Source organism: Pinus tabuliformis, chromosome 3_2, assembly GCF_031772625.1.
Source record: "Pinus tabuliformis cultivar Carrire ecotype Pingquan chromosome 3_2, CPIR1, whole genome shotgun sequence".
Taxonomy (NCBI): Eukaryota; Viridiplantae; Streptophyta; class Pinopsida; order Pinales; family Pinaceae; genus Pinus; species Pinus tabuliformis.
The window spans coordinates 703,301,968-703,327,234 of record NC_142302.1 but is presented as its reverse complement, the minus strand read 5'-3'; the positions used below and the strand labels follow the sequence as shown (position 1 = coordinate 703,327,234).

The window sequence follows — 25,267 nt, the reverse complement described above, 5'->3', positions numbered from 1 at the left end:
ATGGATCAAGACTTGTTAGAAGGGAAGCCTTAATGGATCCCCCATCATCTAATATGAGTATAAAGCAATGATTTAGAGGACCATAGATGAAATATTTTTAGTATCATGTAGGTTTTATTTGGCAAAAGGAAGAGGACAATAAGGTAACTCAAAATGGTAAGTTAGTTGAATGACTTTATTTATGGGTTAAGAGTGAATGTATGTGAGGAAGAAAAATATGAAACTTACAAAGGGAAAATGGTTTTGAAGTCAAGGAAGATAAAATTTTTACGGTTAACTATACAGACAACTGGAATTTTGGACTTCAACATGGATGGGTTGTTAAGCTTAGAGAGAGGAAAATGAATTAGTACACCATGACATAATTGGTTTATGAGAAACTTCTTTTGGTGGAAATAGTATGATAGATGTGATCTGACATGGAATGAACTTGACTTCTTCATAATTTCATTGATACAATCCCGTTTGAAAGGAAATTTGGTCTTTGAAACTACTTGTTCACAGATTGAGAGACTTCATAATTTATGAGAGACTTATTTTGGTAGAAATAGTATGATCGATGTGATCTGAAATGGAATGAACTTGAATTCTTCGTAATTTCATTGAGACATGCCCTTTTGAAAGGAAATTTAGTCTTTGAAATCACTTATTCATAGATTGATCTTATGTGATCATCTTAGAACCTGCAAAAAATTACCACTAAATTGTAATGAAATGTAAGATCATCAAGGGAGAGAGATGACTGGTCTCTCTTCATTCGATATATACGCAAAAAATTCAAAAATAGTGCTAATAAAACAAATCCAAGGAAAATAAATAAAATTGAAATGCACCTTCTACAAGTTGGGAAATGGTGCGCCTTAGACTACATGTTGGTGTTTTGTTGATAACTTCTTTGTTTTATATTTGATTTGAGTGATTCAAAAAACATATTAAATTAGATTCATATTAGAGACATGTTTCACTGATCTCATGATTTTAGCTTTGTTTTTAGGAATTTTTTCAAGTCTAATTGCTACAAAATTCAAAAATGAGTTTTTTTTAGTCTCAAATGTTGATAAACATGTTTCCATGATGTAGAGCTCGTCCATATATTTTTATCGATGCTTGAATCACCTAAAACAAATGCCACATGAGAAATTTATTATGTTTTATTTTTTTGGAAAAAAAGCCAAAAAAATTGTGTAGGGGTGCCACATGGCAGCACCATAGGAAAACATGTGGACTCTATATATACTAACTAGGAAGATGACATGTTGATGTGGCATCTGATTAGTGTAGGTTTGAACCCCGTACAAAAATTACCTGCATACGAATTCTAAAAACAGAAAATAAACAATGGTGAGAACATAAAACATGAAACCTATATACACAGAGATTTTCCCTTGGATTCCAAAACGAGGACTACCAGATTGATTTTTCATTATATTCCTTTCAATGTTACAATATATATATAAACATATCGAAGCATCCATAAACCCTAATCCATTAACCTTGGATTAGAACATAATCATAGTTCCCTTGACCAGATCTACAAAATAGCATGGACAGAAAACCATCATGCCCAAAACCATGTGAGAAATCCATGCACAAAACCATTGGTATGTCTGCCCACCTAATATAGGGTCCATTTTTTTTTTTTTTCTCGGGGCGCTGCCCTGAAACCTGTGCAAGGGGTCTACCGCCCCCCCTGTGACCCCCCCACACATAGGGTAAAAGTGGAAAGAATATAACACACACCCAACATTCTCCCACTTGTTGTTTTCTTTTCACAGGGGGCCACATGATAGTTTAGTCATTGATCCAACCCTGCAACACCCATTGTTTCTCTACACCAAGAGAATTTCTTAGTGCTCACAGACTTTGTCAATGCATCTGCAATATTCTTCAAAGTGTCCACCTTTACCAGCAACACCTTTTTTTCCTCAACCATATCCTTCACAAAGTGATACTGAACATCAATGTGCTTTGTCTTTGAATGATAAGCAGGGTTCTTTTCCAATAAAATTTCACTTTGGCTGTCACAGTCTATCCTTATAGCTCGTTGTACTAACCCTATACTTAAACACAATCTCTGCAACCAAACTACTTCCTTTCTTGCATGAGTGGATGCCATGTATTCTACCTCTGTAGTTGAAAGTGCCACTACAGACTGTCTCTTACTCATCCAACTGACTGCACCTCCAAATCGGTTAAACACATACCTACTTGTATATATTCTCTGATCCATATCTCCAGTCCAGTTTGCATCAACAAAGCCACGGATGTCCAAAAATCTATCCAATACTGGTCTTCCTTGGTAGCACAAACCATAATCACTAGTGCCATGCAAATACCTAAAAACCCGCTTCACTGTTGTCCAATGCTCCTTCCCTAGTTTTGACATAAACTTGCTCAATGCTCCCACTGCATGTGAAATGTCTGGTCTAGTACATACCATTGCATACATCAGGCTATTGACAAAACTTGCATATGGAACACAGGGCATGTCCTCTTCCTCTTCTTGTGTCTTGGGACACTATTCAACAGATAACTTTACACCTACATGAATAGGAATCTTCACCGGTTTACTATCCTGCATATTAAACCTCTTCAATATTGTCTCTGACATACTTCCTCTGGTTTAATCAGAGCTTCCTCTTTTCCCGATCTCATTTAATTTCCATGCCCAAAATATAGTTTTCAGCACCAATATCTTTCATGTCGAATTTAGAGGAAAATTGGGTCTTGATTCATGAATAATATATTTGTCATTTCCAACAAGCAACATATCATTCACATACAAGACCAGATAAATAACGCGGTCACCAATTAATTTAAAATACACACAATGATCTGCTTTGCTTCTGGTGAAGCCAAGTCCCTGTATAATTGTATCAAATTTCTAGTGCCACATCCTTGGTGAATGTTTTAACCCATACAGAGACTTTTTTAACTTTCATACCAATTATTTCTTACCCTTCACTGCAAAGCCTTCGAGTTGCTTCATGTAGATCTCTTCTTCCAAATCCCTGTGAAGAAATGTTGAATACACATCCGTTTGTTCTAACTCAAAATCAAAAGAAGAAGCAATAGATAAAAGTAAGCTAATAGAAGCTACCTCGACAATAGGAGAAAAAATATCACCAAAATCAATTCCCAACACCTGGGAATAACCTTTTGTTACCAACCGAGCTTTGTATTTCTCTACTTTGTCTTCTGCATCCATCTTATTCTTAAACACCCATTTGATGCCAATGGGTTTCCTTCCAGCTGACAACTCCACTAGATCCCAAGCCTCATTTTTGTGCAAATATGGCATTTCAGTAGCCATGGCCTCTTTCTAGAGTTTTCCATCCTCTAAATCTACTGCTTCCCTCACAGTTCTGGGATCATCATCAGTAATAGATAAAGAAAAATTTCAAGAGAAAGTAGATGGACTATACCTTTATGGCTACCTTCTTTCTTGAACTCATCTTCTCATAGCTGGATTTTGTGGCTCTTCATCTTTTGATTCCTCTTCTGCTGCAGAGTTTGATTCTTCCTCCTTTAGCTCAAACTCTATCTTCTAAGGTTCCTTTGGTAGGACTTCATGTTTAATAACATCTTTCACCTCTCTAAACACCACATCTTGGCTGTACACAACCTTCCTTGTTTATGGGTTCTAAAGCTTATAGCCTTTTAAACCATCCTTATACCCAATAAAGATGCACCTTTTAGATTTACTATCCATATTTGTTCTTTTCTCCTTTGGAACATGTACATATGCATCACATCCAAATACCCTCAGATGTGAAAGGGAAGGTTTCTTACCATTCCATACCTCTTGTGGAGTCTTATCCTCTAACGTTGATGAAGGTGATCTGTTGACCAGGTAACATGCAGTCTCCACCGCCTCTGCCCAAAATTCTTGTCCTAACCCAACACCACTGAGCATGCTTCTTTCCTTTTCCATCAACATCATGTTCATTCTTTCTGCAAATCCATTTTGCTGAGGTATGTATGGAGTAGTTTTCTGTCATGCTATACCATACTTCTTACAAAACTCTTCAAATCCCTTCTTGCAAAACTCTCCACCGTTATCTGTCCTCAACACCTCTATCTTCTTTTCTGTCTGGTTTTTCACCAGACCCTTAAATTCTTTAAACCTATCAAAGACTTCAGATTTCTTCATGATGAAATAGGTCGAAATACATCACTGTGCACAAGCTCTAATGTATGTTTCACCCTCTTAGCACCAAAAGGGAAAGTCACCTGATTCTACTTCCCATATACACAATTTTCACAGAAATAAAAATCCAAAGAGAAATTAGACATACCTTCTACCATACCATTACCATGAAGTATTCAAAGGCCCTTCTCTCCAATATGTCCAAGCCTTTTATGCCATAGCATGGTCTTTTCTCCAGAGACCACTAAATTTTCTGCTTCACTTTCAGGAACCACAAAACCATTGCACCCATCAATAATAGTGCTACCCAAAATCTTGTACAAAGTTCCAATCCAAACTCCCTGCATCAATACTAGTGCTCCTCGAACAATCTTGCAATTATCTTTCTCGAACACTATTTTTACACTTGCATCATCTAGCTTTCTTACAAAAATCAGATTTCTTGCCAATGTAGGAATATGCAGAACACTCAAAAGTTTTCTAATCCTTCCACCTTGCAACTTCAACTTGAATTTTCCACGATCAATGATTCTAGCCTTCCTGTCATCCCCTAAGAAGACATCACCACCATCATATTTCTCATACTCGCAAAACCACTCTCTATGGGGAGTGAAGTGAAAGGATGCACCTGAGTCAATCAACCATGCCTCATGATCTACATGTGTACTTGAAGAAGAAACCAAGTACAAATCCCCACCTTCATATTAGGTGGCTTTGCCTCTGCAGAAGGAGCATCATCAAATCCCATTCCTTTCTAAGGAGAATTAGATTTACAGTCCCTTTTGAAGTACCCTTCCTTTCTGCATTTCTAACACACCTTTACAAGTTTTCCTGGAGATTTAGATCTCACACTTGAGGACTTATTTTTGTTTTTGTTTTGGGACCTTCCTTGTACAGACAAGGCATCACCATTCTGACCCTCCATATTTTTCTGTCTCATCTCCTTCAACAACAAGGATGAAACTATTTCATCAAACTGCAAGGCAGTTTCATTACTACCTATTGCAACAACTAGACTATCCTACGAATTTGGTAGAGATCACAACAAACTGATGCACTTATCTTCATCTGAAATTTTAATATCAACAGATAATAATTAGCTTACCACAATATTAAAGGCATTCAGATGCTCTTTCACCGAGACTCCATATTTCATCCTCAGGTTATACAACTTTTTCTGTAGGAACAATTTATTCACAAGAGACTTAGACTGGTACAAAGTCCCTAACTTGTCCCATAAAGCCTTCGCCGAAGCTTTCCCTGATACAAACAACAATACTGAATCTCACATTGCTGTTGGTTTAGTACCTGGATCTACTGCGATCCACTGATCTTTATCCACCAACAGATCCTCCATCTTGAGTTTCCACAACTCAAACTTTGACCATTAACTTTTTCAAACTCTATCTTTCCACTGCTCATCATCTTCTTTCACCACAAGAATCGATCCCGCAGATCTCCCATTGAAAAGGGTCTACCACAGGCTCGGGAAAACCCCTCAGCAGCAAAGGCATCCCCTTGAAGCCAAAACAACTCTGATACCAAATGTAGGTTTTAACCCTGTACAAAATTTACTTGCATACGGATTCTAAAAATAGAAAATAAACAATGCCGAGAACATAAAACATAAAACATATATACAAAAATATTTTCCCCTGGATCCCAAAACCAAGACTACCAAATTGATTTTTCATTATATTCCTTTCAATGTTACAATACATATATATACCTACTGAAGCATCCATAAACCCCAATCCATTAACCCTATATTGGAACATAACCGTAGTTCCCTTGACCAGATCTACAAAATACCATGGACAGAAAATCATCATGCCCAAAACCATGTGCGAAATCCATGCACAAAACCATAGGTAGGGCTGCCCCCCTCTGACCCCCCTGTTGCACCCGACACAACGCACAGGACGTGCGACGTGGTAGTCGTGGAAAGAATACAACACACACCCAACAATCAGACCATTGACATGGTAGTTAACTAGATTTTTGACATGATATCTAACTAGGTTGCTAATTTGGCAGTTAATCACCTTGCTGATGTAGAAGCTGACAAGGATATTGACATAGCAGCTTAAACTGCAAACATGAAAACTGACTAGGTTGTTGATGTGGTAGATGACTCGACAATGATGTGGAAGTTGTCTAGGAAATGGTGTGGCAATTAACTAGTCAATGACATGGCATACGACTAGAGACACTGACACGTGAGCCAGTTAATGGTTGCCACGTGGCTGCCTCATTTTGTTTAAAAGAGCTTTAATCCACAATGTAGTGGATGAGAAAGAGGTTCAAACTTGCAACCTCCCCCAAACAAAGCCAACGACTTACCATTAGACCAAAGGTCAGACATGTGTTACAGGTTGATGGATTCTTTATTTAAAGTTTAATATGTGTCATGTTTTTAAAATGGAACATCAAGCAAGGTTGATCCCACGATCTCCACCAACCAAACCAACTCTCCAACCATTGCGCCACACATGTGACATGTGATATGCCATGGAGATATTTTCATAATATTTCTTATGCCTAAATCATGCAATGATTTTCCAAATCAACCCAATGACTTATTATTATACAAATCGATGTTAAACCATTGAGCGAACACTTGGAGTTCGCATAACCATATTTTTTTATTATAGTTTGAAGGTTGAATAAAGGTCAAGTAACAAGATAAAATGGATTGAAACCCATGATTTAGCTTGTCCAAACCACATATTCACCACCATACCTTTACACTGTTTATTGCACAACATAATATTCTCAACCCTCTATTTTGTTGTTTTATGTGCAATGTGGGTTTTTAACCTATGTGGGTTTTAATGCATTTTTTAAAATTAGTATGTATATATATATATATATGTTTTATGTTTTTAATTTTTGTTTATATATGTGTGTGCGCGTGTTATTTATATATACATATTTTTAATTTCTTTAAATTTTTTTTTTAATAATAAAGAAAGAAATCTTCTTAACAATTTGGGGACTAAAATTAATTATTTTATTTTTATTTTTTAAATAATAAAACAAGAAACCTCTTTAGCAGTTTTGAGACAAATCTAATTGTAAGTTGGTGATCAAAATTTAAGCATTTTCTAAAATCGTCAATAATTTTATATCTCATAGTCATTTATTTAAACATCTATGAATTTTGTTGCAAAATATCAAATCGAAGTAGACATTACATGACTAAATATCCAAATTCTTTTTTCTGATCTTCCATATCAAAACTAAGCATAGGAAGAAAGCATGTTTAGGAACTTTAGCAAATCTCCAAATATTTGAAATCTGTAAATGTTGACTTCAAATTCTTAGCTACTGAAACTCTACTTGCTTTTATCCTCCATATATGTCCCTTCTCTTGTATTTCTTCATGCCAATGGTTATTCAACAAGGTGGTTCTTACTACACCACCAAATGAATCTTACGCAAACTTCAAAACAAAAACCCAAAAAAATATTTTGACTTTACTTATTTATTGTATCCTACTCTACTTAAAAAATGAAATTTTTGCTCGAGTGTAGGAGTATTTTCAGTGAAGCCATTTATGGATCAAGATCTCTAGTGTGTTCACATCCAACTCTGAAAAATATACCTCAATGTCCACCAGGATATGGGAGGTCAGTTATACATATGAATTTGGTGCCAAGATTTATTGAAGAATGGAGGAATGGTGTGGCCTATATTCCTTGTTTCCCAACAAATGCTTGATCACAATTTAAGTTTCTTTGTTGGTCTAGATCTCCTTCCCACAAATGTATTAGTACCCATACTCTTATAGCAACCAAAATAAAAACTAAATTTTAAACTAATTGCAAAATTTAAAAACACACCACACTTGCAAGAAATGAACAATCAAGGCTTCAGAGAAACCTCACTGTGGTGATGTGCAAGTTCTTACCTCTCATCTTACCATTTCTCCTCCACCAAGTTGTGTAAATTGAAGGTAACCTAAATTAGAAACTAAATCCTATGTACACTTTCCCAACAATGAAACCAAAAATGTTGATGAATTCAATTGTAGTAGAATCCTGTTACATTTAATCTATCAATCTGAGTTTTTAAACTTACAAAGTGTACAACAAAATATTTGCAAGGACTTGACCTCTAATTCTATCGAAATTAAATTGACATCAAAGGAAATTTTATTCTATGAAAGCAAACAAATTAACATGAAAGGAAATAATAATCTATGAAAGAAACATAAATCTAATCTAGGAAAGCGATAGAAATATAATCTATGAAAGCGATAGAAATATTAACCTAGAAAATAAATGGAAATCTAATTTGGGAAATCAAAAGAAATCTAATCTATAAAAGTGACTGAAATCTAATATATGAAAGCGATTGAAATATAATCTGAAAGCAATTGAAATCCATAGCTATAAACAAATAAAGTCAAGAGTGTACATTTTTGGCAAAAGGGGCCCTCCAATGCTTAGCAAGCACACTAGAAGTAGAAAACTAGAATAGCAACATATGTTAAATGAAACAAGCTTGGAGCAAGCTCAAAAATATTGAAGTCTAGATACAAAGATATTTCTTAAAGTATTATGATTACAAATACTAAATTTCTTCCTCCTTCCTCCCCTTTGAAATGGATAAATTACTCTTATTTATACATGAGTTGCTTTGAGAAGAGGATAAGAAACTAATAAATTTAGATCCACTTTTCTCTCAAGTAGGTACAAAAAATTTGGTATAATTAGGAGACAATTATCTCTACAAATCCTCTCACAAATCTCTAATATCTTTGATAGGAAATTTTATCAAAACTTCCATGATTCTTCTCCATTGAATGTGCTTGAATAATTATCTTCATATCTTCCTCAATTTTTCAAGAGTTGGAGGAAATTCAAATTTGAGGCTAAGTGGTCAAATACGCATTTGTTGAAGTCTTCAATATGCCTATAAACATCATAAAACTCCTCTCACTTTTAGATATAAGTGAAAACATGTTATTTTTCTAATATATAATCATAAAATAACTCAAAATACTAAAATAAATGCTTTGGAAAATAATAAGTCAACCCATATATAATAAAAAAAATGGTCTTAATGCTAGTTTATGGAGAAATGGAATATGGTTAAAACTAAAGGAAAAGAGGGTGAAAAAGATGAACTTTTGGTGAGCCAACAAAAGGAAAGGTGAATGTCCCCACTAACTTTGCATCACTGGTTGAGCGTAACAAGAAGGCGGCCAAGGCAAAGTGAATCATCATTGATTCAGTGAAGGACCATTTGACTGCTCACATAGCAAAGGAAGACCACTTGAGCTCTTGACATCTAGAAGACTCAATATTGCATTTATTTTATCTAGAGAATTTGTTAATGTTATAGTTTATGTGAGTACATGTGATAGGATTTCTATCCTATTCGCCAAATATTTTTTTTGTTCTTTATGGCATTACATTGTTTTCTTAATTAGATCATTGTGAAAATCATCTATATTCTAGCCGGTCAAGATAAATTTTAGATTTGAGAAATTAAAAATCTTGCATTCATTTAACACTATATCTGAAAATGCGGAAGACCTATCTGGTAAGTATGTATTGTTAGTATTCAAATCTTTTGAAAACTATTTGAAGGAAACAACAAGTGAGTTTTGTCCAAGAAGGTATAACTCTTCTCCACTAAGAAACTTCTTTATGTTTCCTAACTCTTCTCTTAGAAGTGAAAGTGTGCATAACTAAAACGAGGGACTAGGAATCTTCATGGATCTACGCCCTTGGAGATTGTTGATCCCTTCCCAGTATGTTGGACAACCTATATGCTTCACTATATGTTTGCCTAATGCAGGTTCTATACTAGAAGACGATTGGTCAGTATAGGTCATTTCTTGAGCAAATTGACATAGTTTTGGGAGCCTTAATGATAGAGATTTGTTTATCACAGATAACATGATTGGTGGTTTTTGTTTGGACACATGGGTGAGCATTTGGTGTTTGATATTAGAATTCTTATCTTCCCACGTAGTCAAATATGAAATCTTGGTCTATTCAAAGGTGAGTAGTTGGGCTTGCTTAAACTTATCTTTTTCTCTTTTATGCTTTGTATTCATGATGTGGTTTGCATTGAATTTTTTAAAGGTGGGATTCTATCGTTCCCAAAGTGAACAATCACCATAGATTCAACTAGATAATGACATGATTTATTGACATGTCAAAGCTAGTAGGGAGAACATAAGCCTTTAATAAATCATATATGTAAAAATCATTGATAGAGGAACAACACTTCAATAATATTGTGGTGAAAGCAAGGCCATCATGAAGAGGGGCCTAAAATCCTCCAACCAAGGCATCCGAGAATTTACTGTGACAAGGATCGATCACATAGCATAAGGAGGACACTAGTAGATATGGTTTGACTAGTGGGTTGAGGTTGAACTTGATAGCTCCTATACGAGCATATTGGTACTTTTATTTTTTTCCTAGTCTATTATAGCACAATCTAATATATTGATATTTACAGGGTCTTCTAAAGGGGAGAAATGAATGTCTACATAATGGATCTTAATGAAAGAGTGAGAAACATAATTCCACTATCTTATTCTATACATGTCTTCTATATGTATTGGGGGAAGTTTGCAATGCTCGGTAGAATCATTTTCGTTAACTGATACTAAATGTGTAATAGAATTTGTTGAAGCTAATGAAGAAGCATGTTGTTCTAATATAAATGTCACTAGAATACCATTTGAAGAAATTTCAATAAATTTTATTGTGTCCATGTAAGGACCCATGTTGATCACTTAAAGAAAAGCATATATAGTAACAAAATATAATAGGGAATGGATTTAAATGTCACAACATGCCAATATTTGTCATAAAATACCAAAAATCATGCCTCACGTCCTAGTATCAAATACTTTTCATAACCTTTAACAATGAATAAAACTTCATGTATCGATAGCCAGGGTGATAAGAAATTGTAGAGAACAATGCATAAATTAACATATATGAGTTCTTACATATTTTGAGACTCCATAATTAGCTTATGAAGATCATTCAGTTGAGATATTGACTTGTTTTTATTAGGGGTTAAGGTGGAAGATGATGAGTTGGTACCCATAACCATGAATAGGTTCTTTTTATCTTGGGAAATGTTTATTTAGAGTTTTATGGTCAAGAAAATTCACCCATTGCTGAAAAGATTTGGGATGATTTCATCTAGGTGGAGCCCAATTGGAGCCTATAGTGAGGTTAAAAGGGCCAAATTGTTGCCCTAATGGAGAAGGTTACAAAAGAAAACAAAAAATGACTTGGAAAGAAAATAGGAAGGAAGACTCAAGGTCTTCAAACTAGGGGAAGAAAACATTGAGTTATGTGAAGTGTTTCAAGTGCCACAAGAAGGGAAACTATACTTCTTAGTGCCTTGATAATAAGGGAAAGGATAAACAATAAAAGCAATTCACGTAGAATGCAAAACCTTTGACCAAAGTTGATGAGCTTGTTTCTACACTCAAAACAATCTTATCCATGTTTTTGTGCTTTTCCACTAACATAATTTTTGGTATTGATTGATATGTGGAGAGTAGAGCTTTAAAACACATGGAAAAAAATAAATCCACATTCTTCATAATGGAAGAACAAGATTATGGCATGCAAGTTAAGCTTGGTGATGATGTGGTATAATTGATGATTAGGAAAGGTTTTGTCTCATTATTTGACATGCCATCATGGGAAGTTATTGAGCTACATAATGTATATATATTTTTTGATCCTGGGTTAACAAAGAACCTTATTTCAAAATCTCGTTTCACATATCTCAAGTGTCATTGATTTTGATGATTAACAAGTAATCATAAAAAAATGTAGCCAGATCCTAGTCGAGTACAGACCAAAAAAGTGCACAAGGTGTCGTTTATACATTGTTTGCAAATATGATCAAACATGGAGCTTTGGTGCATAACTATGACACTCTAAGTGAATTATGGTAGAAATATCACTTTCCTTACGGAGTTTTCTCTCTTGAAAAAGATGGGAGTTCAAGATTGAGAAGACAAGAATGTTTAAGGAATGTACGCTCTACACACCCGCTAATGATTTCAAGCAATGAGCATAAATCAAGAAGGGTTCTTGATATAATCTATTCACATGTGTGAGAGCCTATGGCATAATTTTTTTTAATAAGAAACATCTATTATGTTTCATTGATTGATGACCCATCTATAAAAACCTAGATTAATTTCATGAAGACTAAGGATGAAGTTTCAGATGGGTAATAAGATGAAAATGCTGAGATATTGAGATCTTGTCAATAAGGGATGGAGGTAGTTCACATTACAAGGTAACTTAAAACAAAGTTAGGCTACAAAGTGGAAAAACAAGGCCATCATATAGACAAAATGAGGTCTCTACTTCATATTGTAAATCTACCCATTATCTTTAGGAAAAAGGAATGTAACACTATTTTCTACATTCTAAACATGTGTGCTCACAAAGATTGAAGGATGAAATCCCAAAGGAAGCTTTCATTTGTGAGAAACGATAGATATCACAATTTCATGTTTTTGGTTGTAAAGTGCATATTCACATCCTTGATGTGAAGATAACTAAATTGAAACCCTCTAATATGACGGGTATTCTTTTTGGTTAATATGAGCCTTCCAAGGCTTACAGAATTTGCATTCCATCACAATAAAACACAATAGTGCAATCAAATGCCAATTTTGATGAGGATGTTTAGTCCTCGTCTCAAGAGCCACAAGAAAACGTAGAGCAAGATAAGCTTGTTGTCCCAAATGTTGATCCACAAAAATAAAAATGTTCAAATTCAAATCAATAAGATTCCAAAGATTGAATCAATTACTCTTTACCTTCCATTTCAAAGGAGCATAAGTGGAAAACATTGAAGGAGGCAAGTGAGCAAGTTGGAGGTCAAAAAAATTCGTTTCAACTAAGTCATCCTCCTAAAAAGTTTCCTAATTATTTTGCATTGATATTTGTTAGGTGATTTATATGTTTGTCAAGTGATTTATTACCTATTTCCATCACCACAACTTGAAAACTAACCTGTTCTAACAAATAGGAACACATTTTAGAAATTTAAAATACAGAAAATCGATTCATTGTCATTTAGTTGCCTCTAAGAATGAAAAAAGGACTACCAAAGCACAAAAATACAGTTACATTGTTTTATTAGAAAAGTATCATGTTCTTTCTAAATATGAGAGAAATGCGTGATGATGGGAATTCCATGTCCATTATTGACACTGGGAAGGAAAAATGAACAGGGGTTGAAGAAATGTAACTGACCTCCAATGTGTCCACTTGCAGAAGCATTAGTAATTTCTTGAGCATCCATGATGGCCCCCTCGAGCACTAATCACAATCAATACACCCTTCTTCATCTTATATATTTTCTCCTTTTTAAACATTCCCCTATTGTAGCCAATAGGGAAAGAGAAACAATAATTAGGTTTTTGTTCACAAGTTGTATAAAATATATTTTTTAATGACATTACATTCTCTTTGAATGAATAATGGGAGAGATTATTTATGAATTTGTGATAATGCACCTAGTTTTGTCAGAAAGAGGCATATTAATGAAAACTGCATCACATTTAGGTAGCATTTCTTCAAGATATGTCTCCAACGTTGCTCCAGTTTCCGTTTTTCCAATTCGGGTCCAATTGAAAGATGAACATGGTAAAGAAGCTTACAATTGAATGGTTGTACAAAGAAACCACAAAGGAATACAATTCAACATGTAATGTTTATTGTTAGATTGAAAATTTGAAACAATCAACATGCATAAGAATTATCATCGATATTTGAAAAGTTTGCAACATGAAGTACGTCCTAAGAATACCTTTAAATGCTTAAGTAGTTCTTTGTCAATATGCCCTACACTAATAATACAAATATTTTTGCCTTCTAGATCATGTGACTTGTAAGAAATTGTTGCCACTTTCCAATCACCCTCAACAATTTGCTTATGATTAGGACAGGTTTTGTCTTATTATTTGACATGCCATCATGGGAAGTTATTGAGCTACATAATGTATTATTTCATCCTAGGTTAACAAAAAACCTTCTTTCAAAATCTTGTTTGACATATCTCAAGTGTGTCGTTGATTCTAATGATTAACAAGTAATCATTCAAACAACGTAGTCAGATCCTAGTTGAGTATGGACCAAAAAAGTGCATTAGGGTGTCCTTTACACTCAAACATGGAGCTTTGGATCATAAGAATGACACTCTAAGTGAAATATGGCACAAATATCACTTGCACTATGGAGTTTTCTCTCTTGAAGAACATGGGAGTTCAAGATTGAGAAGACAAGAGTGTGCAAGGAATGTACACTTTGTGCATCTGCTAGTGATGAATTTTCAAGAAATGGGCATAGATAAAGAAGGGTTCTTGATCTAATATATTCATATGTGTGAGGACCTATGTCGTCAATTTTTTTAATAGGAAACATCTATTATGTTTCATTTATTGATGACTCTTGTATAAAAATCTAGATTAATTTCATGAAGACCAAGGATGAAGTCTCAAATGGGTAAGAAGATGAAAATGTTTATATCTTGTAATGAAGGAGAGTAAACCTACAATGAGTTTGGTTCCTTTTGTCAAGAAGGGATGGAGGTAGTCCACATTACCTTGTAACGTAGAACAAAGTTGGGCTACAAAGTGGAAGAACAAGACCATCATATAGACAAAATTAGGGCTCTACTTCATATTGTAAATCTACCCATCTATCTTTGGGAAAAGGCTTGTAATATCGTTGTCTACATTCTAAACATGTGTCCTCATAGGGATTGAAGGATGAAACCCCAAAGGAAGCTTCATTTGTGAGAAACCATCGATATCACAATTTCATGTTTTTGGTTGTAAAGTGTATATCCATATCCTTGATGTGAAGATAACTAAATTGAAACCCTCTACTATGAAGGGTATTATTGTTGGTTAAGATGAGTCTTCCAAGGCTTACAGAGTCTGCATTCCATCACAATAAAACACAATAATGCATTGAAATGCCAATTTTGATGAGGATGTTTGGTCCTTGTCTTAGGAGCGGCAAGAAAATGTAGAGCAAGATAAGCTTGTTGTCCCAAATGTTGATCCACAAAAATAAAACATTTCAAATTCAAATCAACAAGATTCCAAATATTGAATCAATTCCTTTTTACCTTCCATTGCAAAGGAGCATAAGTGGCAAACATTGAAGGAGGCAAGTAAGCAAGTTGGAGATCAAAAAAATCCTTTTCAACTAAGTCACCCTCCTAAGAAGTTTCCCAACTATTTTGCATTGATGTTTGTCAAGTGATTTATATGTCTAAATGTTATTATCTTCAGTTATCAATTCAGAGTTCGTAAACTTGTGAAATGCAAACATACATGCAGAATTAAATCATTTGTAATATTTATCTACTTTAATTAAACATAATTTCATAAAGGAAACACTCTAGAATAAAGTTAAAAACTAACTAATCCACTCTTGGTGATGATCATGTAATTAAGCTCCAATCATGCTATTGGGACCCTATTGTCACGCATATCTAGAAGTTTCCATCTTTCCATAAATCATCAATTCGTTGTTGGTAAGTTAGGATAAAAATTGAATAACATTGCAGAAAAATAGACACCCCACATGTATCAATGAAATCAACTTGCATGAATGAAAGACCACCATGTTCTCATGGAGTGAGTTCCTTCTAAGAATTTATGGTAGCAAACTTAAATTATAACATCATAAACTTAAATTAAAGCATGCTACTTATAAAACTAGAAAATAACAATCTATGTAACAAGAAATATCAAGAAGTTTTATTCAGTCCATTATAAGTTGAACATATGCTCCGAGAATTCTCCCCTTTAGAATAGATAATGCACTCTTATTTATATAAAAACTAAGATAACCAATAATATATTCAGATCCAATCTCTCCTAGATCCACAACTTTCTCATGTGGTTACAATTACTTGCGAATAATTAGCAAATCAACAATATCTCCAAAAATATCCAAGATATTTGATAACAAATCTTATCCAAAGCTTCAATATTGTTCCATATAACGATCATCCCAAATCCTCATCAAATATTTTAATGGTTGAAAATAAAATTTGAATATAGAGCTAAGTGATAAAAATTTGCATTATTGGAGGCTCCGAATATACTTGTACTCATCACCAAACTAACCCAACTCTCAAAGAGAAGGTAAAGCATAATGTTTTTATTTTTATTTTTTTAATCATAAATTCACTTAAAATACCAAAATAAATTTATTGGAACATATACAGCCTAATCTCACATATAAACAATAATTTGGTCTTAATACAAGGTTACAGACAAGCAGAATGATTCAAAGCGAAGGAAAATGTTGGTAAAAGGATGTGAAGTAATGGTAATTTTCATGACTTGAAAATGTCTTCCAATATTGATGGAAAGCATTCCAATTTTGAGGAGGCTGATTTAAAGAAAGTGTAGTGAGGTGCCATATGAAGGAATGCCACTGCATTTTGTAGGACAATGATTAATAAATTGTGCCAAGACAAAATTGGAAGTTAGTGATTGAATCTAAGTGAGTGTACAAGGTGAAACATGCAATAGACAAGAAAATCAATGTAAACTATCAAACGAGAACTGCACTGAGTACCCCTTTTTTTAGGTAGCAAAAAATCATTCGATTTTGAAAAATGTTGATTCAAAATGCACCTTCTTTTTAGCATATTTTTGACACTTTAAATTTTCTTATGTATCAAGCATGAACATTTTTTTAAAAATGTTAATGATTTTCATGCTGATTTTGAAAAGTGTTGATGAGGGATCAACCTCTTTTTTTAGAGGGCTTATTTTTGACACTTTAATTTTTCTAATGTATTAGATGTGGATAATGTTTTTAAATTTTGGTAATTTTCATATGGATTTTGAAAAGCATCAATATTTTTTATGGCATATTTTGGACACTTTAAATTTTCATATGTCCTAAGTATGCACAATTTTTTTTTTTTAAATGTTGATTATTTAACCATTTTTCAAGTTGTCTAATTCTGAGACAAAAAAACTAAAAACATTAAAACATTGAGAAAAAAAAAACTAGAAAAAAACACACACACAATTTTAAAAATAAATAATAAATAAATAAAAATATATATTAAAACATAACAAAATTTAAAAACATATATATATAAAAAAATAAAAAAATACAAGAAAATATTAAAAAAACATAATTTAAGGAAAAAAAAACCAAAAACAAATATATATATATATATATATATATATATATATATATATATATATATATATGAATGATAGTTTAACTTAAAAAACAAAAAACAAAAAAACAAGTAATAAAAATTTAAAAATTAAAAATTAAAATAAAAATACATTAAAAAAAAAAACATTTACGAAACATAAAATTTCCGATTAAAAAAAAAATTCACCCACCAAGCCCAACGGGCCCCGCAGGCGGTAGGGTCGACTCTCATAATCAACCGTGCCACCTCTCGGGCTTGTTGGGTCATGGGAGTGGGCGGCGTGTAGCTCCCTCCCTCCTCGCCAATCCCCATAGCCCAACGAGCCTCGGGGGTAGCAAGGTCGATTTGTGCAACTACCTCCCTCCTCAGCCACCCTTGCGGCCCAATAGGCCCTAGGGGGTGGCAGGGCCGATTCATGCAGTGCCCTCCTTCCTCGTCCACCCCTGCGACCCAATGGGCCCCAAGGGAGGCATGACTGATTCTGAGAATCAATCCTGCCACTCCTGGGGTCCATTGGGTCGTGGGGGTGGGCAAAGAGGGAGTCGAGCGAGCTCCTCCCAGCCCAACCTCGCAGCCCAACGAGTCCTAGGTGTCACACCCCTATCCCGATGGTAGTCTTTCAACCACACATAGGCGGGTGTAACACCGCAACACCCTTTATTTTCACTAATACTTGACTTTACAGACTACACCTAACTCTCAACACTTACTCAATTTTCGAGTTCTTCAAGTGTTATATTGCAGTAGAAATAAACATTCAATTATACTTCATCATTTCATCAATATATATACACAGTGGATAAAATATACAATACTCAATGGGAGGGGCAACTCTCAATACTGAAGTCTACCCAAATAATATACAAGTTGAATTTACAATAGAATATACAAGAGTGGTGCTGCCAACACGGCTAGCACACTTAAATTTACAAGTGTCTGCAGTTTTACCAATCGTGTCATGCACGATCCCCCCAGCTTCGGCCTACCGGGCATTGGCATGCCTCTGCCCGTCGTAATGGTCTACCCATGCCCTGCAATTCACCACTCAGCGCGGTTCACATCGGCACATGCCCGTGTGCAACACTTCACAAATCAGCTTGGTTCGGGTCCTCCTCCGCATGTTGCTGCAACTTGGGTCACACCTATTTGCGCCTATTCATTACTTCGGGTTGCCCGTGGGTTGAGTCATCCTGTCGGTCGTGTCACTCGCCGGGATTGGTCTGCATGCCCTATGACGCCCTCGGGTCAGGTCTGCATGTCGCAGTCTGCCCACCGGGACTGGTGCATGCCATGTGATGCCCTCTGGTCAAGTTTGCATGTCGTAGTCTGCCCGTCAGTCTGCAAACTTCTGCTCGCCAACCGGTACTGCAAGTCACCCTATCCATCGGTTCACCCAAGAAACCTTGAACTTCCAACTCGACTAACTTTGATCCTCGCTTCTGCTCGTTCACCCGTTCCCTTGCATCTTTCTTCCTCTTGTTTTGTGCTCAATGCTTGAATGTGTTGATGCTTGCTTGGCTGCAAGTGCTCACATGTACCTCTAACTTATATGTGTGCCATCACACATAATTCGGCCAAGGGACACGACCCTTCACCCATGTGTGGGTCGACCCAACACAATATAATCAAGTCAGCCTCCACTCTTTATCATGTCAGCCTACCCATCGTCACATGCCCATACGGTCTATAAACTTGGCCTTCGTCGCACGTCTGGGTCGTAGGTCACACAGGTTTCCTGTGTCATCCTCCACCATTGCATGACCTCCGCACCTCTCATTAGGTGCTCGCGAGTCTCGCCCACCATTATGGGCACGCACCCACCTGCCGCTTTTAACTGACGCACTCTCATCGCACATCCACCCGAGTCAGGTAGTTCAGGCACCCGTCGCACATGGGCATGCCCGACTTAACTCGATCGTGTTTAACCAAATGTCCACCCGTCGTCGCACAATGTGCCTGAATCATACGCATATGCGCTCATCGCACGTGAGCGTGATCGCTTCAACTTGTGGGCCTAACACTAAGTGTGGTAGGGTCGATTCCGAGAATCGGTCCTACCATCCTTAAGGCTTGTCGGGTAATGAGGTGGTGATTTTTATTTTTTATTTTTAATTTTTTTTTAATATCTTCTTTTTTTTAGTTTTTTTTTAACGTTTTTATTACTTTTTATGATTTTTTTTGGGAAATATTTTCTTTTATTTATTTATTTATTTAAATTTTTAACATTTATAAGTTAATTTTGTTTTTTCTACATTTTTGCTTTTTTTTTTTGTCCACATATATATATATATATATATATATATATATATAATTTATTTTTTTACCATGTTATTAATTTTTTCATATTTTAATATATATTTTTACTTGTTATTTTTTGTGTTTTTTTTTTCTCAATGTTTTAATTTTTTTTTTTTTAGTCATGTTTTTATTTATTTATTAATATAATTTTATTTAATTGTTATTATTTTTTAATCTTTTATGTTTTTATTATTTTGAATGTTTTAATTTTTATTTTCTTTTGAATGTTTTAATTTTTATTTACTTATATATTTATTTATTATTTTGTTTTATTTTATTTTTTCCTGCAGGGTCTATGTTGATCCTCGACTAGCACCGTGATCTCATTATGTGTCAATTTGATAGTTGATTTTAAAGTTTTCGTTATAATGGATCGAGTCTGATCCCACAATGTGTCAATTTCATGGTTGGTCCTTAAGCTTTCCTTACAATGGGTTAGTTCGCGTACAGTGGGTGTCAATTTGGTGGTTGATTTTTAAATTTTTGTTGCAATATGTCAAGTTGTCTTAGGCTAAGATTTTAAAGTTGTTATACTTTTGGGATTTGAAAAAAAATTATTGTTGGTATAATGACCCTTTCATTTAGGTATTCATTTTAAAAAAAATTAATAATAGAAAATTTTCATAATGTTATGGTTGAAATATGATGAAAACTCAAGGTTTTTGTAGTCATGATCTTTGGTTTTAATTCCATGGTTGAAAAATTGTCAAAATTTTAAGGGTTTTCTGAGTCATAATATTTTATCTTTAACACCATGGCTGAAAATTATTTGAATTTAAGGCTTTTCAAAGACGTGATGTTTCATCTTTAATGTCATTCCTGAAAACCATTGGATTTTTAAGGTTTTTCAAAGTCAGGATATTTTATCCTTAACGCCATTGTTGAAAAATGTTGAAAATTCACCTTGAAAAAAAAACATCATTACAACATCAACACTTAAATTTGTTTTGAGGGTGTTTGTTGCACAAAAAAAATGGTTTTTATTGTCATTTTAAAAAAATGTTGAATATTTAACCCAAAAATCAACATTTTTCGTTTTCGAGTTGTTCTCAATTTTTTTGGGTTTTTTGGCTAGAGTTCTCGTTTCGAGTTTACAGTTCCCGTTTCATAGTTTACATCATTGAATGTAAAGAAGTACAAGGCCAAATTCAATTAACAATGGTTCACCTTGAGAGGGGGAGTTGACCATGACAAAACCTTTGCTTCAATTGCAAAATACATTTCTATAAACGTAATTATGTCTCTTGTATTCGGTGAATCTTTATATCAAAGGAATGTAAAGACAATGTTTTCTTATGACAAAATAGAGAAGTGTTTATCAACATAGGTAGGATACCCATGTATACATGTTGAAGAAGGTCCTATACACGTTGAAACAGGAACCACATGACTGGTACTTGTGAATTGATGAATACTTGTTGAAATTGTACTTCACCAAAACTATCGCAAATTCTAACCTTTGCTCTTTATTTCCTAAATTGGATCTGTTAGTTTTGGTCATGTATGCAGTTACCTTTATCCTTCCAAGGAGGAATGAGAATCTCATAGCAATGCAAATAGTAGTTGGTAGTCGAGTTTGATACAAAAAAAAAAATCAACCTTATGCACTACCTTTTGGGGGTTAAGGTCACAAGGTATATGGGAGGTCTAGTAGGGATTTTCAAGAGATTTCAAATGATTAATTATAAGCCCATGGTTCTAACTTTGGAGTTTAATGTGGATTCCAAGTCATATTTGGTGGTCCCTTTAGTGTAAAAGTAATGGATAGATTCCCTAATGTATTTGGTGAATACCCTAACTTGATATTTTCATGCAATGAATATGTTAACTCAATTCATGGTTGACCTAGGGAAAATTTACTAAAATCCATTGCAAAGTATGTGATCTAATACTTGAAAGGGCACAAGTTGTCATGGATTGAGGTACACTGAGGATAGAGAGTCGATGTTGCATGGTTTTGTGGATTCAAATTGTGTAGGGGGCACTAGTGCTAGGAAGAGAATTTCAAGGCATTGTTTTAGGTTTGGTGTCATGTATGATATAGTAGTTCAATAGGAAGCAAGAGGCAATGACATTAAGTTCAACAGGTGCAAAGTATGTGGTAATTTAATTTGCAAATTACAAAACTATATGCATTCACAAGTTGATTATAGAAGTGACAAATTAGGTGTTGTAGTCAACAACTATGTCTTGTCACAATTAAAGTTACATTAGTGCCTTTGTGAACCCAATGTTTCACAATCGCTCCAAGCATCCTCAAAGATATAATTTAGAAGCGAGTAGTTTTTCTTGAGTAGGTTCCCTGAAATTCACAAGTGGCAGGAATTTTGACTAGGCTCTTGGCAAAGGATAGTCAAGGCTTGGTAGAAAATACTTTTCTCAAAGGGAGAGTGTTAAACTTTTTATCTTCTTTTGTAAGAATTACATGGTTTTCTACCTCGTCGCACATGGTCTAATATAGAACCTAGAATTCCATAAATGAAGTGGAACCCCATTTACTAGAGATTTACCTAGATACTATATATTCGCCAAATCAGGCAACATAAACACTAAAAATTGAAAACCAAGAAAAGTTAATGACTTGAGTATGGCTATAATCAAGAGAAAATTCAACATAGAATTATTCGAAAACCACACCAAGACAAGGCAGAAACCTGCCATTCCATACACAAACAAAGGTTCATTTCTCTGCTAGTAGAAAAGATGCATAGCATTACCTGAACCTGTGAGCCAACTTCATGCATCAATAGGCACAAAGGACTAAAGCGTTGACTTCACTCTATTTTAGATTTTTTTTATTTCAAAACTACTAACTTATAAAATCAATCAGATGGAATGAGCTTCATGCTAATCTTGTATCATTCATTCCTGCATAATGTTTTGAAGCATCATTGGTCTCAGGAATGTATTTGACAGTTCTATATTTGATGCACTGTTATATTCGAGGGAAGCGAGCTCTGTTCTGGCTCTTGCTTGTTATTCCAGATAAAGCAGCCTTCAACAGGATGAATCATCTGCTTTAGCATCCAACATGAATTTTATATAGGTATTGATTGGCCAGCTTTCCTTCCTTCACAATATAATTCTGTGAAGGGAAATCTTCTCCCTTGAAGTATTTGTCTAGCATATCCTTCGTTCTAGTGGCATAACTTATTTGAATTAGAGATTTTATGAACAATTAGTGAGAAAAATCTCAAGAATGTCTCTGTATTTTATATGATTCTCATATTCTGCTTCCAAAGATGATAAAAATGATAAATTAATGATAGCATTAAAGCTTTGAGCAATGGAGCACAATGCAATATAGTTGACTTTTTGAATTATTTATGAGGAACATGGAGCATGATGCAATATAATCGACTTTTTGAATTATTTGTGAGGTAAATTTGTCAATCAAAGCAATTGCTAGAAAAAAAGGGGTGAAATTGGATGAAATCAGATGCCTGGCCATCTATTGTAGTCCTAGAGATATAGGGAGTCATAGCATGGTTTGGCATGGAGCGCCATGGATGATCTTTTGGAGCAGGTTGAGCAAACCAAACATCTCCACTGTAACCTGCATTGCAGAACGTCCCAAGAGTTAGCAATGCACCTGTTTCCATAACTACAATTGCCAGTTAGCAATGTACCTGTTTCCATCACTGCAATTGGCAAACTAACTTGTTCTAACAAACAGGAACAACGATAGTTTAGAAATTTAAAACACATAGAAAAATGATTCATTGTCTTTTAATTGCCTCCAAGAATGAATGACAAAAGGACTGCCAAAGCACAAAAATACAGTTACATTGTTTTATTATCAACGTATCATCATGCTCTTTCTGAATCTGAGAGAAATGTTTGATGATGGGACTTGTATGTCCATTATTGACATTGGGAAGGAGGCAATATGAAGAGGAGTTGAATAAATATAACTGAACTCCAATGTGTCCACTTGCAGAAGCATCAGCAACTGCTTGAGCATCCATGATGGCCCCTCGAGCATTATTCACAATCAATACACCTTTCTTCAGCTTGCTGATTTTCTCCTCATTAAACATTCCCCTATTGTAACCAAAAGGAAAGGGCAAGAGAAACAATAATTAGGTTTTTGTTCACAAGTTGTATAAAATATATAGGTGCTATTGATCTCTGAGTGAATAATGGGAGAGATTATTTATGAAATTGTGATAAGGCGCATCTAGTTTTGTCAGAAAGTGGCATATTAATGACAAGTACATCACATTTAGGTAGCATTTCGTCAAGATTTGTCTCCAATGTTGCTCCAGTTTCCTTTTCCAATTCGGGTTCAATAGAAAGACGGTCGTGGTAAAGAAGCTTACAATTGAAGGGTTGTACAAAGGAACGCAATTCAATTCAACATCATGTAATGTTTATTATTATTAGATTGAAATTTTGAAACAAACATCCAACATGCATAAGAATTATGGAGCAATGATTTTTGAAAAGAAGTTTGCAACATCATGAAGTAGTACTAGATCCTAAGAATGAATACCTTCAAACGTTGAAGTAGTTCTTTGCCAATATGCCCTGCACAAATAGTACCAATAGTTTTCCCTTCTAGATCATATGACCTGTAAGGAATTGCTACCACTTTCCAATCACCCTCAACAATTTGCTTATATCCAGGCACAAAGTTTCGTATCAATTTGAGAATGCGCGTTAGCTCATCTTCTGCCACTGACACCACATTACATGCTGTAAAAATTGTTGAAGAAGTTGTCAGTTAAATTATGAAGAATCATTGCAGAAGCTTCTTTGTAGTAAAATGTCCATAGCATGAACAGGGCAATGACAAGTGATATAATCGAGATAAAAAAGGAAATAGTACTTGTAACTTCTGCAACGGTCACACTAGCGGTTGCTGCAACATTTAGATCAATGTGATCAGAACCAATACCAGCTGTCAAAAGAAGCTTTAAAGTTCTTTGCCTTCTTGATCCTCTCTACTATCACATAGGCCGGGTGGAAAGGCGTAAAAATCAAAACATGCACATCAGGTATGTGCTTTTCAAGTTCTGCAAAGGAAAGGAAAGGAAATTAGTTGTGTAAGTTTAGTCCGCTGTAGCAAGAATTAGGAAAGGGAATTCGACGATCCATGGTAGCAAGAAGTAGGAAAGGGAAGGCATACTAGAGAATTAATAGATTGGAATGTGGAAACAACCACCCAACTTCAATTGTGAATAACCAGAAGTCATTTATGACTTCTTCGACAAGATATATTCTGTAAATCTCACTTTTTAAAGCAGCACATAGGATACCATCTAGATTGATTATTATTCAGGATATGAGGAACAAAAGGAAGTCTAGGACATAAACTATTCACCCATATCAATAACAACAGATAACACGATTTTATATCCCAAGGGGTGGGTGGCTCTTCATGGGAGAAAATCTCATGAAATACCTTGGGGTTACCAGCTGGTATTTCAACTAGTGGTTGGTTACTACCCTCGTTGTCGATCCAGAAAAAATGGGGAAGAGGGAGGAAATCTGCGGGGGACTAGCAAGATGCTTGGAACGCCTAAAATGTGGGACAATATTTCTTCGGGTCCAAGAAAGAAAGATGACTCCAGGTGAGGTGATGTGGAGTTGGAGTAT

At 34.9% G+C, this 25,267-nt stretch overlaps 1 pseudogene; it reads right to left on the bottom strand.

Annotated features, from left to right (window-relative positions):
• Nucleotides 1–22,685: 22,685 nt before the first annotated feature.
• LOC149182580 (formate dehydrogenase, chloroplastic/mitochondrial-like) overlaps nucleotides 22,686–25,267 on the bottom strand; it is a 42,843-nt pseudogene continuing 40,261 nt past the window's right edge.